Source organism: Bos javanicus, chromosome 5 (assembly GCF_032452875.1).
Source record: "Bos javanicus breed banteng chromosome 5, ARS-OSU_banteng_1.0, whole genome shotgun sequence".
Lineage (NCBI taxonomy): Eukaryota > Metazoa > Chordata > Mammalia > Artiodactyla > Bovidae > Bos > Bos javanicus.
Genome location: NC_083872.1, coordinates 6301831 through 6314006, shown reverse-complemented (window position 1 = coordinate 6314006; position 12176 = coordinate 6301831). Strand labels below are relative to the sequence as shown.

Below are 12176 nucleotides of genomic sequence, written 5' to 3'. Positions count from 1 at the left end.
TGTGTAGGATGGATTGTCATAAATATAACATAGAGACCAACTAGGAGATTATTGCAAAGATTGTATACAGTAGATGTGGAGCCGAAACTAGAACATCAGCTAGGAATGGAAAAAAATAGATGGGTGTGGGACAAAATGGGATTCAAAGATTAATTGGAGGCACTTTCCTGGCTATTCGGTGGTTAAGGCTCTGCACTTCCAATGTGAGGGGCTTGGCTTTGATCCCTGGTTGGGGAACTAAGATATCCTTTGCTGAGTGGTATGGACACACACACAAAAAAAGCTCCTGGGATTGGGGCTTCCCTGGCAGTCCACTGGTTAAGGCCCTGCATGTCTACTGCAGGGGGCTCAGTTTCTGTTCCTGGTTGGGAAACTAAAACCCCACATGCCCTGCAGCATGGTAAAAACAAACAAACAAACACTGCTTAACTGAAATTGACAACAGGTTAGATGCAGAAGTTTGCAGAGATAGGAATTACTAAGATACAGAGGCTGGTTAAGTAGGAAAATATCTGCCTGATTTTTGTCTACGTTTTTAAATTGTCCTTCTCCTTGTCCCATAAATATCAGCGTTCCTCCAGTTTGCTTTCCTTCTCTTCTTGTCCCTTCCTCTCCTACCTCATAAAATTTTCCTGAGTGACATGATTTACATTTGTAGTGTTAATCAAGACGTCTCAGTTGATTATTTCCAAATCTGTTATCTGTAGCCAGATGTCTTTGGTGAGATACAGACCACCCCCCAAGTGGTGTTTCCAGGAGGACTCACGGATCAACTCAGGTTCCAGTTGAGATTGGTTTTACCCTACTTTCTAGCCAGTAAATTAGCTTTATTGCTGTTTCATGGATGCAGGCAAAAGAAGTAAGGGTCTTGGATCAGACAGAAGTTCTTACTCTTCACAGCACAGCAAGCAGCATCAGCATCAGCATGTGGACGTCAGATACTCTTGACACTCCGAGTCCCACAGGGTGAAACGGAGGGCCAGATATCCATGCAGTGGATTGCATTTTAGGAAGGGGACACTGAGCCTGAGGAACCTGCTGTTTTATTGCCAGTGGTGGGCAAGCCTCCTCTTCGTCCTGGAAACAGTCCCTCAAAGTTACTCAGAGCAAAAACATGCCTGAAAAATGACCCAGGTGAAGAGCAATCAGGGCCTTGCATTTTTAACATACTTTGCAAAATGTGTAGGAGTGGACGAGACCCCTTGGAAGATTGGTCCAGTAGTCTGAATGACCAGAACTGAATTTACCAACTTCCTTAAGACCTGCTCTCTGTTCCCAGTCTAGGTGAAGGACGCCATCTTCCATGCCGGTCACCCGAAGTGAAAACTGATGGTTGTCTCAGGCTTCACCCTGTTGCTTAGTCTCCTCGTCTCAATTAACCACTGAATTAGTTTCCTGTGGCTGCTGTAACAAATTAACATAGACAACAGAAATTTATTCTCTCAGTGTTCTGGAGATCAGAAGCGTGAAATCAAGGTATTGGCAGGCCTGTGCTCCCTCTGAAAACTCTAGGGGAGAATCTGTCCTTAGCCTCTTCCAGCTTCTGGTGGCTCCAGGAATTCCCTGGTTTGTGGCCACATTAATCTCTGAATGGCTTTGCCTCTGACCCATATTGCCTCCTCTTCCTCCTCATCTATCTGTCAAATATCCTTCTGTCTCACTCATTTGAGAAAACCTGTCATTGGATTTAAAACCCATCTGGATAACCCACTGTATAATCATAAGGGATTTGATTGCAGTCATACCAGAATGGCCTAGTGGGTTTCCCTACTTTCTTCAATTTAAGCAGAGTTTTGCAATAATGAGCTCATGACCTGAGCCACAGTCAGATCCAGGTCTCATTTTTGCTGACTATATAGAGCTTCTCCATTTTCAGCTGCAAAGAATATAATCAAACTGATTTCGATACTGACCGTTTGGTGATGTCCATGTATAGAGATGTCTCTTCCGTTGTTGGAAAAGGGTGTTTGCTATGACCATGGCATTCTCTTGACAAAACTCTGTTAGCCTTTGCCCTGCTTCATTCTGTACTCCAAGGCCAAACTTGCCTTTTACTCCAGGTATCTTTTTTTTTAATTTATTTACTTTTAGTTGAAGAATAATTGCTTTACAATACTGTGTTGGTCTGCCAAATATCAGCATGAATCAGCCATAGGTATACCTATGTCCCCTCCTCTTGAACCTCCCTTCTACCTCCCTCCCCATCCCACTCCTGTAGGTTGTTACAGAGCCCTGGTTTGAGTTTCCTGAGTCAGACAGCAAATTCCCATTGGCTGTCTGTTTTACATATGGTAATGTATGTTTCCACGTTGCTCTCTCCATACGTCCCACCCTCTTCTCCCCCCATGTTCTCTATGTCTGTGTGTCCATCGCTGCCCTGCAAATAGGTTCATCAGTACTATCTTTCTAGATTCCATTTATATGCATTAACATATGATATTAGTTTTTCTCTTTCTGACTTACTTCATTCTGTTTAATAGGGTCTAAGTTCACGGATGCAGGTAGACAAGACAAGGATAGAATTTGCCAACACAAAAATAGTGTTGATATCTTTTGATATCTTTTGATATCAATTGATATCTTTTATATAGTATTTTCATATGTCAAAAAAATCCTCAGTAGAAGATTCAGATTCATTGATAAATATCTTCCACACACTCTAGGGCCTTTTACTCTGAAAACCACCTATTAAATGTGTTTCACTAAAGATTTCTAGAAACCAGGAATCAAAGCACATAATCTCTTATTAGAAGAGTCTCTTGCTGCTGGGGGCTGCCTCAGAAGAGGCTGGAGTCTGTTTATATTTCTTCAAAAAAGCAAAATCCCAAGCTATTCACAAGCCTTCCCATCATTAAGGTATCTGACACTTCAGTTCAGTTCAGTTCAGTCGCTCAGAAAAGAAAAAGAAAAAAAAGAAAAAATAGGGTCTAAGTTCATCCACCTCATTAGAACTGACTCAAAGGTGTTCCTTTTTATGGCTGAGTAATATTCCATTGTATGTATGTACCACAGGTTCTTTATCCATTCATCTGTCGATGGACATCTAGGTTGTTTCCAAGTCCTAGCTATTGTAAATAGTGCTGCACTGAACATTGGGGTACATGCATCTTTTTCAATTTTGGTTTCTTCAGGGTATATGCCTAGTCATGGGATTGCAGGTGATTTTATTCCTAGTTTTTTAAGAAATCTCTGAACTGTCTTCCATAGAGGCTGTTATCAATTTATATTCCAACCAACAGTGCAAGAGGGATCTCATTTTCCTATACCCTCTCCGGCATTTATTGTTTGTAGATTTTTTGATGATGGCCATCCTTACCATCCTACCAGTGTGAGGTGGTATCTTGTTGTAGTTGATTTGCATTTCTCTAATAATGAGCAATCTTGAGCATCTTTTCATGTGCTTATTAGCCTTCTGTATGTCTTCTTTGGAGAAATGTCTGTTTAGGTCTTTGGCCCACTCTTTGATTATGTTGTTTGTTTTTCTGGTATTGAGTTGTATGAGCTGCTTGTATATTTTAGAAATTAATCCTTTGTCAGTTGTTTCATTTGCTATTTTTTTCTTCCATTCTGAGGATTGTCTTTTCACTTTGTTTGTAGTTGCCTTTGCTGTGCAAAAGCTTTTAAGTTTAATTTGGTCCCACTTGTTTATTTTTGTTTTTATTTCCACTACTGTAGGAGGTAGGTCATAGAGGATCTTGCTGTAATTCATGTCACTGAGTGTTCTGCCTAGGTTTTCCTCTAAGAGTTTTATAGTTTCTGATCTTAACATTTAGATCTTTAATACATTTTGAGTTTATCTTTGTATATGGTGTTAGAAGTGTTCTAATTTCATTCTTTTTCATGTAGCTGTCCAGTTTTCCTAGCAACACTTATTGAAGAGACTATCTATCTTTGCCCCATGGTATATTCTTGCCTCCTTTGTCAAAAATAAGGTACCCATAGGTGCATGAGTTTATCTCTGGGCTTTCTATCTTGTTTCATTGATCTGTACTTCTGTTTTTGTGCCAGTACCATACTGTCTTGACAACTGTAGCTTTGTAGTATAGTCTGAAGTCAAAAAGGTTGATTCCTCCATTCTTCTTTCTCAAGATGGCTTTGGTTATTCAGGATATTTTTTGTTTCCATATGAATTGTGAAGTTTTTTGTTCTAGTTCTGTGAAAAATGTCATTGGTAATTGGGTAGGGTTTGCACTGAATCTAATTGCATTTGGTAGTATAGTCATTTTCACAATATTGATTCTTCCTACCCAGGAACATGGAATATCTCTCTGTCTGTTTATGTCATCTTTGATTTCTTTCATCAATGTCTTATAGTTTTCTGTCATGTATTTCTTAACTTCCTACTTATGCCTTCCAATCCCCTCTAATGAAAAGGACATCTATTTTTTTTGATGTTAGTTCTAGAAGGTCTTCTAGGTCTTCACAGAACCAGTCAACTTCAGCTTCTTTGGCATCAGTGGTTGGGGCATAGACTTGGATTACTGTGTTGTTGAATGATTTGCCCTGGAGACGAACAAAGATCATTCTGTCATTTTTGAGATTGTACCCAAGTACTGCATTTCAGACTCTTTTGTTGACTATAAAAGCTACTCCATTTCTTCTAAGGAATTCTTGCCCACAGCAGTAGATAGTGGTCATCTGAATTAAATTCTCCCATTCCCATCCATTTTAGTTCACTGATTCCTCATATGTTGATGTTCACTTTTGCCATCTCCTGCTTGACCACATCCAATTACCTTGATTTATGCACCTAACATTCAGGTTCCTATGCAATAGTGTTCTTTACCGCATCAGACTTTACTTTCACCACCAGACATATCCACAACTGAGCATTGTTTCTACTTTGGCCAAACTGCTTCATTCTTTCTGGAGCTATTAGTAATTGCCCTTTGCTCTTCCCCAGTACCATATTGGACACCTCCTGACCAGGGGGCTCATCTTCTAATGTCATATCTTTTTGCCTTTTCATACTGCACATAGGGTTCTCAAGGCAAGAATACTGGAGTAGGTTGCCATTCCCTCCTCCAGTGGACTACGTTTTGTCAGAATGCTTTACTATGACCCGTCTGTCTTGGGTGGCCCTGAATGGCATGGCTTATAGCTTCACTGAATTATATAAGCCCCTTTGCATGACAAGACTATGATCCATGAAGGGGATTTGACCTAAATTTGACCCTTATGATTATACAATGGAGGTGAGGAATAGATTCAAGGGATTAGACCTGATAGACAGAGTGCCTGAGAACTATGAACAGAGGTTTGTAACACTGTACAGGAATCAGTGACCAAACCATCTCAAAGGGGAAGAGATACAAGAAGGCAAGTGGTTGTCTAAGAAAGCTTTACAAATAGCTGAGGAAAGAAGAGAAGTGAAAGGCAAAGGAAAAAGGAAGATATACCCAGCTGAATGCAGAGTTCCAGAGAATAGCAAGGAGAAATAAGAAGGCCTTCTTCAATGAACAGTGCAAAGAAATGGAGAAAAACAATAGAGTGTGAAAGACTAGAAATCTCTTCAAGAAAATTGGAGATATCAAGGGAATGTTTCATGCAAGGACAGGCCTGATAAAGGACAGAAATGGTGAGAACCTAACAGAAGCAGGAGAGATTAAGAAGAGGTGACAAGAATACACAAGAACTAAACAAAAAATATCTTCATGACCCAGATAACCATGATGGTGGGATCACTCACCTAGAGCCAGACATCCTGGAGTGTGAAGTCAAGTGGGCAGCGTTACTACAAACAACGCTAGTGGAGGTGATGGAATTCCAGCTGAGCTATTTCAGATCCTAAAAGATACTGCTGCTGAAGTGCAACACTCAGTGTGTCACTGAATTGGGGAAACTCAGCTGTGGTCACAGGACTGGAAAAGGTCAGTTTTCATTCCAATCCCAAAGAAAGGCAATGCCAAAGAATGTTCAAATTACCACACAGTTGCACTCATCTCACACCCTAGCAAGGTAATGCTCAAAATCCTTCAAGCTAGGCTTCAGCAGTACATGCACTGAGAACTTTAGATGTGCAAACTGGGTTTAGAAAAGGCAGAGGAAGCAGATGCCAGATTGCCAGTGTTCGTTGGATCACGGAGAAAGCAAGGGAGTTTCAGAAAAACATCTACTTCTGCTTCAGTGAAGTAGAAAAGTAAAGTAGTAAAGCCTTTGACTGTGTGGATCACAACAAACTGTGGATCATTCTTAAAGAGATGGGAATACCAGACTACCTAACCTGTCTCCTGAGAAATCTGTATGCAGGACAAGAAGCAACAGTTATAACTGGACATAGAAAAATGTACTGGTTCAAAATTGGGAAAAGCATACGACAAGGCTGTATATTGTCATCCTGAATATTTAACTTCTAGGCAGAGTACATCATGAGAAATGCCAGGTTAAATGAAGCACAAGCTGAAATCAAGATTGCCGTGAGAAATATCAACAACCTCAGATATGCATATGATACCACTGTAATGGAAAAATATGAAGAGGAACTAAAGAGCCTCTTGATGAGGGTGAAAGAGGAGAGTGAAAAAGCTGATTTGAAATTCAACATTCAAAAAACTAAGATCATGGATCCGGTACCATCACTTTATAGCAAATAGAAGGGGAAAAGGGGGGAAACATTGACAGATTCTATGTGCTTGGGCTCCAAAATGACTGCAGTTGATGACTGCAGTGCAGTTCAGTTCAGTCCCTCAGGCGCGTCCAACACTGTGCGACCCCGTGGACTGCAGCACGCCAGGCCTCCCTGTCCATCACCAGCTCCCGGAGTTCACTCAAACTCATTTCCACTGAGTCGGTGATGCCATCCAGCCATCTCATCCTCTGTCGTTCCCTTCTCCTGCCGCCTTCAATCTTTCCCAGCATCAGGGTCTTTTCAAATGAGTCAGTTCTTTGCATCAGGTGGCCAAAATATTGGAGTTTCAGCTTCAGCATCAATCCTCCCAATGAATATTCAGGACTGAATTTTTTGAGGATGGACTGGTTGGATCTGCTTGCAGTCCAAGGAACTCTCAAGAGTCTTCTTCAACACCACAGTTCAAAAGCATCAATTCTTTGGCACTCAGCTTTCTTTATAGTCTGACTTTCACATCCATACATGACTACTGGAAAAACCATAGCTTTGACTAGACGGAGCTTTGTTGGCAAAGTAATGTCTCTGCTTTTTAATATGCTGTCTGCTGCTGCTGCTGCTGCTGCTAAGTCACTTCAGTTGTTTCCGACTCTGTGCGACCCCATAGACAGCAGCCCACCAGGCTCCCCCATCCCTGGGATTCTTCAGGCAAGAACACTGGAGTGGGTTGCCATTTCCTTCTTCAATGCATGAAAGTGAAAAGTGAAAAGTGAAACTGAAGTCACTCAGTCGTGTCTGACTCTTAGCAATCCCATGGACTGTAGCCCACCAGGCTCCTCCATCCATGGGATTTTCCAGGCAAGAGTACTGGAGTGGGGTGCCATTGCCTTCTCCAAATACGCTGTCTAGGTTGGTCAAAACTTGTCTTCCAAGGAGTAAGTGTCTTTTAATTTCACGGCCACAGTCACCATCTGCAATGATTTTGGAGCCCCAAAAAATAAAGTCTGGCACTTTTTCCACTGTTTCCCCATCTATTTCCCATGAAGTGATGGGACCAGATGCCATGATCTTAGTTTTCTCAGTGTGAGCTCTAAGCCAACTTTTTCACTCTCCTCTTTCACTTTCATCAGGAGGCTCTTTAGTTCTTCTTCACTTTCTGCCATAAGAGTGGTGTCATCTGCATATCTGAGGTTATTGATATTTCTCCTGGAAGTCTTGATTCCAGCTTGTGCTTCATCCAGCCCAGCATTTCCCATGATGTACTCTGTATATAAGTTAAATAAGCAGGGTGACAGTATACAGCCTTGATGTACTCCTTTTCCTATTTGGAACCAGTCTGTTGTTCCATGTCCAGTTCTAACTGTTGCTTCCTGACCTGCATACAGATTTCTCAGGAGGCAGGTCAGGTGTTCTGGTATTCCCATCTCTTTCAGAATTTTCCACAGTTTATTGTGATCCACACAGTCGAAGGCTTTGGCATAGTCAATAAAGCAGAAATAGATGTTTTTCTGGAACTCTCTTGCTTTTTCCATGATCCAGCGGATGTTGGCAATTTGATCTCTGGTTCCTCTGCCTTTTCCTACAACAGAGTAAACAGGAAGCCGAGTTCTCTTTCTTGCCAGTTCCCTTTGATTTGCCCTTCAGTGCTCAGAGTTTCAGTCTGAGATATAAAAATGACCCTGATAATCATCTGCCTGTCCAAAAAATTCTCTGATGGGGGTTGGTGCAATTTAGTGAGAATCAGCCCTTATGAGGGCCATTCATAATCAGCTTCTCATTTTGCGGACTTTGTGCCCTACAGGCCTGGTGAGAAGCATGAGCACATCAATCCTGAAGACTTATGAAGCACTTTATATTTCATAAGCACTTAGCTAAAATTAATTATCCAATTAATCTCCAAGGATGATAACCAAATGATTTCTTTTTTAAAAATATCATTACTTATTAACGAATTAGAAAGCTGAAAGCTGATAGATTTTGCATGAGTTTCCACTGGGGAAATTGGAGTCACTGAGGGACCAAATTCCAGTCCCTTCAATGTCTTTTGACAAAAATGCAACAGAACCCAAACACGGGGAGGTGGAACACTGGAATCTGCTCTGTCCACCAAGTGGAAATCATGGAGCCACTGAACCCCCAGAGGCGTCGTTTGTCTGTTAACCACAACACTAGAATTCTGCCCCTGCTTCTCTGACTGAACTGAAAAAGTGAAGTCTTCATGGAAATGAAAACGTTTTATTCTGGGAATGTTGACTGACTTGTATATTAAGCTAATTTAAAATAAATTTTAATTAAACAAGAATGTTTTTAAGTCCAGGATCCCTTCACTATGAGTTATTATGTAACTGGCTTTGATGGTGTTATGTTGTGCTTGAGAACTTAGGATCTGGGGCCAGATGGAAGGATTTGAATCTCACTCACTACCTGGGTGACTGTGGGCAAGTCACGTGCCAGCTTCCTTTCCCATAATATGGCATCACGACAGTATTATTTTGAGGACTGAATGAGTCAATCCAGGTAGAGGCTCTTGGCTCTGTTCCACTTCTGTGACAGGAAGCCAGTTACTGCTTGCATCTACATAGCTAATTAAGGACTTGGGAGTTTTATCACAAAGGAAAGAGGACATGAACGTGTCCCCTAGGTTTCCTTGACCAGATGGGCACTGACTGAGTGTCCAGGAGACTCCCAGCCCCTCATAGCCTCTGCCTTCCCTCCACTCCCCTGCCTTTCCCCATCTCTCTGTTACTTTACCTCCCTCTCTTCTCCCTGCCTGCCCTTTGCTTTTCATCTCCCTCTTCCGGTTTCTTCACCATCCAGGTCAAGGAAGGATCCCAAAATTGGCTGGATCTGCTCGTGGGAACAATTTTTTTCTCGTGGAGTATCAGAGAAAAACAGCCTGCTTTGTGAGGGTCTCTGAATCCACTCTCCTCGCTGAACAGACTGTGTTTGTGCCTGGGCCCCGCGTTCTGTGTCTGCCTCTCTCTGACTCTCTTCCTGTCTGTCTGTCTCTGTATCTGTCATTGTCTCCTGTCATGTGTGTGTCTCCCTCAGTTGTGTGGGTCCCCTCAGCTGTAGGGGGGGAGCTCCCTGGGCCCTTTGAAGAATTGCTGGTGGGGAAGCAGAGAGAAAAAGATCTTGTGCCTCCTCCTGCACTGGGATGTGATTGAGAGAACCGCTTTCTCCAACGAGAATTAGTATCCATATGACCTGGCAGGTGGTTCTGAAACTCCAGGGAGTCAGGTCCCACTCAATAGACTCTGAAGTAGCAAGACTGGAAACAGTATATTTCTGAACAGGTGTCTGAGTGAAGCAGAGATGATGATTCTAATCAAGACAACTCACACACAAGTTCACTGGGCACATATTTAATGATGCATGTAATTACGATTGTGCTGCATGGTAATTAGCATAAATGGTAAGGGGCTCATGAAAATGACTGTAAAAAAAAAAAAAAAACTACAGTAGCATTACTTTCTCACAGCTAAGCCAAATTTTATCTCCCCTTCCTACACTGCTAATTCACCAGCATCTGTAATCAGTGTCAATGCTGATAATTTCTTGATGTCACATACTGTTTACTCATCACATCCTGTGAACACACTTGGATCCAGACACATAAATGCACATGAGTATACACACGCTCACACTCTCTCTCACTCACAAAAAGACACAGAGTGAGCCTGGACTCAACTGTAAAATGAGGATTCCCTTATCCATATTCACCTGCCCTCTCCTGTAGGGCAGAGGTTAGCCCCCATGAATCCCCACCCCATTCCCCTCCTTCCTGGATCCCTGTGGTCTCTTTGGAGAGGCTTGACCACTGGCTGAAGTGATGTGTGAGTTTCCTTATAATCATAATATTCTATTTTAAAAACAATAATGAGGGGGTGGTTTAAAAGTATAAATGAGTAGGTTTTGGTGCCTTCATAATATCACCATCATCTTCATCATCACAAAAAATTAAAACAGTTGAACATATTCCAGATGCAATGATGTATCTTTGTATACACAATCCATTTAAATTTTGAAGTAGATATTCTTCACTTCCTAAATGAGAAAACTGGAATTTATTTAAGTTAACTATTTGCCCAAGGTCATGGAAAAAATCAGTAGGAAGTCAGGATTCAAATTCTGGGGATTTTGACTGAAGCTCACGGTGTGAAACCACCTTGTTCTTCTAGCAAAATACAAGTGATAAGAATAGATATTTCCTCCCCCTAAATCTTTATTTTTTCCATTGGTAACTATGTTCATAGGGCATGTCTATCTTTCATGAGGAAGAAAGGGCACTGGAGCAGTTCCCACATGGCTCCTTCTGTGGCCCTCAATGTCCTTGTCAATTGCAGCTTGTCCCCCTGCTTGCACGTGACCTCAGCCCTGCCCCGTTCCTCCCACTCCTCTTGGTAAAATCCAGATTGTCCAAACAATGGCACTTAATTAATCAGAATAATTCCTTCTTTTCCCCAGAACCTCTTGGAACAAATACTCTTGAAACTAGCTGAACTTCAGCTGACCCTGCCTACTGAAGCCCTGTAAAAAAATTCCACCCTCCTTCCCAAGTTAGAAAGCTCCTTCTCCTGCCGACAGCTTTGAAAAAAGACTTATGCTAATGGCACTCTTGTTTTTTTCCACAAAGGATTTGCGTAAGAGATGCTGAGATGCTAATAGCTGTCCACAACTTGGAGAATATGGAGAAACCGTTTTAGGAAGAGTGAGATTAACACAGGAAGAGGTAAAGACTTAAGTGCTGGAAGAAGAGACCGAGATATCCAGTGGTATTCATGTTCCCATCCTATTTCTCTAAGCCCAGCACAACATCTGTTATTACCATTTTATTCTTATGTAAGTGAACTAGTTAAACATGTAGGGTCAAGAAAAAAAATAAAAAGGAGGACAATCACAGCAATCCTCAAAGTTGGCTGTGCAAGCATGATTTTTATAACAAATTCTGCAATAAACTCAAATCTAGAGCCTCTGTGTCCAGGAATGAGGGTAGACATTATTTTCCCCTTTTTATTAGCTCACTCAACTAGACTCTTCTGGGTAAATGCTCAGTCGGAAACTCAGGGATCTCCCCCCACCCCTTGCCAACCCCACTTTTGGGAATGAGCTCAGTTGCTAGAGAATCAGGGTGCTGAAACATAATTTTTAAAAATTGTGGTCTCTCATACAAATATAAAATATGTGTCGAAGATTTTATTTCACTCATTATTTAATGAGGAAACCAGTGAGCACTCAAAACTGGTTCAAAGGAAAATCCAAAGGAAAAGCACATACATGGGCAGTTAGGAATACAGAATTGAATTTGCTGATAGAGACAAAACTGGCATCTTCCATAGAGTGGAAATTGATGCACCTTCACTGGATAAACTTCACTTGTATTTCTGAAAATGGAATTGTTTGCATCATCATCAGCCTTTCACAAGTTAACTTCAATTTCTGCAGACTTCCACACTAGGGGTGATATAAGACACAGATCCCTATAAAATCAGGTAATCCTGAAAGGGTCTTTTCTCCAGAGACTTTTGCCGAGAATTCTGTCTGTATAGTCTGATCTGCTACACAGGATCAGACTAGTTTAAATAGAAGTGAGATTTTAATAACTGAGCCT

At 41.5% G+C, this 12176-nt stretch overlaps 1 protein-coding gene across 1 annotated transcript in view; it reads left to right on the top strand.

Moving 5' to 3' along the window:
• The window catches only part of BBS10 (Bardet-Biedl syndrome 10), a 39364-nt gene extending 27732 nt beyond the window's left edge, over window positions 1–11632 (top strand). The window contains exon 3 of the transcript XR_009736276.1: window positions 11202–11632. The gene's annotated coding sequence lies outside the window, so the exon portion shown is untranslated. The remainder of the gene's footprint in view (window positions 1–11201) is intronic.
• Window positions 11633–12176: the final 544 nt, after the last annotated feature.